The sequence below is a fragment of the Haliotis rubra genome, unplaced genomic scaffold (assembly GCF_003918875.1).
Source record: "Haliotis rubra isolate DU_JTF1 unplaced genomic scaffold, ASM391887v1 Scf1445, whole genome shotgun sequence".
NCBI classification, from domain to species: Eukaryota; Metazoa; Mollusca; class Gastropoda; order Lepetellida; family Haliotidae; genus Haliotis; species Haliotis rubra.
The window spans coordinates 106,221-110,097 of NW_025765387.1; the positions used below are offsets into that span (position 1 = coordinate 106,221).

The 3,877-nt window shown below is 39.7% G+C and overlaps 1 long non-coding RNA gene across 1 annotated transcript; it reads left to right on the forward strand.

Annotated features, from left to right (window-relative positions):
* The first annotated feature begins 788 nt into the window (after positions 1-788).
* On the forward strand, positions 789-3,298 carry LOC124269380. Its single transcript, XR_006896499.1, has 3 exons — positions 789-833; positions 2,731-2,904; positions 3,124-3,298. It is a non-coding gene; the product is annotated as an uncharacterized LOC124269380 (long non-coding RNA).
* Positions 3,299-3,877: the final 579 nt, after the last annotated feature.

The window sequence follows — 3,877 nt, forward strand, 5'->3', positions numbered from 1 at the left end:
CAGTTAAAATTTCTATGCTGTAAGCACCAGTTCAACCTTCGCTCCTTTTGTTCAGGTTTCATGATCGGTGAAGGAATTCCTCGACTTTTCTGCCAACCCATTGCATGCAGCTCAGTTCTAATTGTCTCCTTACAGACAGCCACAATTCCTCTATCAATCATATCCAGCCTTAAGTTTTCTAAACTCCTTCGTTTGTTTTTAGAAACAAGAATACCAAGACGCCTCCTGTCACCGACAGTCAATTTTCTGGGCCTACCTGCGCCTCCCTGGTGCTCAATGCCATATCCATTTGCAATATTTTTCATAACACGATAAACAGTGGACAAAGGGATGCCTGTTCTACTTGAAATCACTTTAGCTGATCTGATGTCCTTGTTATTATACTCTAAAATCAACTTCCTCTTCTCTAAATCATCCATACAGAGGATCACTGAAAATGTCGTCCGCCAGCAAGTAAACAAAGGGGGATAACTCTTCACAAACTAATGAAAAAGGATTAACGGAGTTGTCTCTCTTGAATGAAACCAAGCACTTGATAACTGGTCAAAGTTGTTTATACTAGAAGTCCAATTCAGCATATTCCTAAAATTCTCAATAATTTCTGGTGATACTATAGCTAGAAAACTGCTTAGTGTGGCGTTGAATAACAAATATAAAAGCCAATTTTGGAAAACAGTAGGAGTGGTTGCAGAGCCATGCATAACTTGTGAACATACATTATATTTCTCTCAGGACTGAAACGGATCAGTCAAGACGTCGAGATGATGATTGGCAAGCCACTACCGATGATTGTAAAGATTCTCTGGGCTCTGGTAACACCGACAATCCTAATAGTGAGTACAATCATAGAGTCATGGTTAATAGCGACATTACATTTTCTCTGGTACACGATACTAAACATGATATTACTTTCAAATTGTCATATATTGGAATGTCTTCAGTGTGATGTACCAAAGGAAAAACTACACATCATTCTCCGAACTGACGACATGACACAGATAACCTATTGTGAAATAATAACCTGTTTTTACTATCATCAGAAACTGATTCCATTTGGTCTAAAGGGCAAAATATGTAAGAAAACCATATGAATCATACAGATGGATCAGTGATGCCACCAGGCGTTCGTCTAAAGCAAAGTGTATTCAGTATCATCGTCGAACATCACAACGTTCAGATGTTGTTACGCTCTTCCATTTCAATCGAGAACATAATAGAAGTTTCCTGAGTGAGTGATTATGGTTTTACGCGGCCTTTAGCAATATTCCAGCAATATCACGGCAGAGGACACCAAAAGTGGGCTTCACACATTGTACTCATGTGGGGAATCGAACCAGGTTCTTCAGCGTGAAGAGCGGACGCTTTAACCAGAAGGTTACCCCACCAACACGGAAGTTTCCTGAAATATTTGCGCGCCATAAATATTCTCAACAATCAAAGTAACCCTACAATAAAACAAGGAGCAACTCATGCCAAGCACTAAGAAGGTTAAAAGATGGTGAAATATGTCTTTAAACGTCACTGTGACATTGCGACATTACGAGTTATAGCTACAAGAAACGCATTAAACAACTTGCCTGGAATATATCAGCACCATAAATGCTCTAAACGTCACCCTTAACAAAGTCAGGTCAATACGACATCGTCTTCTCTTGGTTACCCAGCCATGTGGGTATTTCTGGGAACACAATGGCCGATCTTGCTGCAAAGACAGCACTCAACAAATCTGTGAGACCACTTCTTATTCCATATACTGATTGTAAAGCCGTTATTAGATCGTATATCCGTGATCTAATGCAAAAGAAGTGGGACACTTAAGCAGGTATAAATAAATTACATGATGTAAAACCCTATATTGGTTACACCTACTTCGGTTGTCAGTCCAGATTTGAAGAAGTCATTTTAAGACGATGCCGTATTGGCCATTTTCGATACACACATGAATGCCTGTTAACAGGTGAGGATCCTCCGTTTTGCATCCCTTGTGATGAGAGAATCATGGTCAAGCATTTCCCATCACAAGGGATAAGTATCTCAATGTAAAAACTGTGAAAGATCTTTTAGTAGTGTTAGTTTTCATTTAATCATCGATTTTTTAAAAGAAATAAGAATTATTAAATAAATTTGGAGGAATGGTGTGTAAATAGATGAGTATTTTATTATTGGTAGTTTAGATTAGTAACTGAGTTTGTTAGTGGCGGTACCCTCAAAGGGGGTTGAGGTATTGTAAAATGATTGTCCTCCTGAGAGCGTACGTAAGTCCCAAAATATTCAAAGTCTATTTTAATCAATCCAACCTTTTTAATCGTAGAATGTGTGTGTTTGTAATATATATGGCTAACTGTGTCTAAACCGCGAACGGCTGAAGGGATGGTGTAAATCCAGCTGGGGTCCATGCAGGAAGTAAATGTTCTGTAAGTCCCCATGGTCCCTAGTATGGTGATCTACCTTCAGTCGTTGGCAGTCTATATCCTGTTTTTATATTGTATTGTCATTTATAGTTGAAATATTTTAGATTTGGTTACAAGATTTAAATGGATATCTGCGATACACTGGTAGTTTTACTGTTCTTCGTCAACAGGCTTTTAATTTCTAACTTTGTTCATCTTTAATATAATTATTAATTGTTCCCGTCACGATATGGCTGAAATATTGTCGATGTGACGATCAATATTAACCCACTCACTCACTTAGCAAAGTCAACTTACGATATATTTGTTTCATATCTAGATCACCTTCATCTTTACACTTCTCCGCTACCAGCCACCAACCTACGGCAAGTACAAGTTTCCCAGCTACGCCCCTGCAATCGGATGGATTATTGCAGTGCTGCCCCTTCTACCGATACCTGTCTACATGGTCATGACTGTCAGGAAGCACATGGCGACCAATTCCCTGAAGAAGGTAATGCATTGTGTTTCTTCCGTTTTTAAGAATTCGGGTGACATTTCAGATTATGTTATTCACTATGTACAATGCTTTTCACGTTTGAATTTGAAGGTCTGATTTTGTTCCAGGAAAATAGAATTTAGAGGGGATTATTGTAGAGTGTACTGTTCGGCACACACCTTGAAGTGCGTGCTGATGGAACCTTTGTAAAATTTAAATTGCTTTCATTGACAGAGTGTACGTCTTGCCTTGCGGCCTGATGATGAATGGCGACCTGCAAATTCCAGAAGCCAGCAAGATTACAGGATGAATCGACAAGATAACAACCAACTAACAAGACTATCCTCGTTTTGCTGTTCAAACAATAAGGCATAACATTGTGTTTCAATCTGATCTTTATTGTACTCAAACGCAGTACTCCAACATTTTAATACACACTTCAATTCAACCTGTTACCAATAATCCCTTCACAGTTATCAGAAATACATCAAATATATGAAAATACATCGATATGAAATCGCTCATTTGTTCGAATGTGTTTGCTTTGCTGTATTAGTTGAAACGTTGAAACAATAATTGAACCAAGATTTCTAAACGCCCAAGACCGCCTCCGTGGTGTAGTGGTTAGAGCGTCCGCCCGGAGAGTGGAAGGTCGCGGGTTCGGTCCCCGACCGCGTCATACCAAAAGACGTAAAAATATGGTACTTGTTGGTCCCTGTCTGGCGCTCGGCATTAATGGGTACAACAAGGACTGGTCGGCTCGGAGTCAGTATAATGTGTCTGAGTGGGGTATTCATGCTTCACTGCGGCATGGTATCTCAGTGGGCTAGCACTATAAAACCAGCTTAAGTCTGGGCTAGTACAAGCAGCCGCACATACACATACACACGCATGCACGTTGTCATATGAGCGAAATATTCTCAAGCACGACGTAAAACCCAATTTCACCTCACCTCACCTCTAAACGCCCAACAATTCAGTTTGAAAC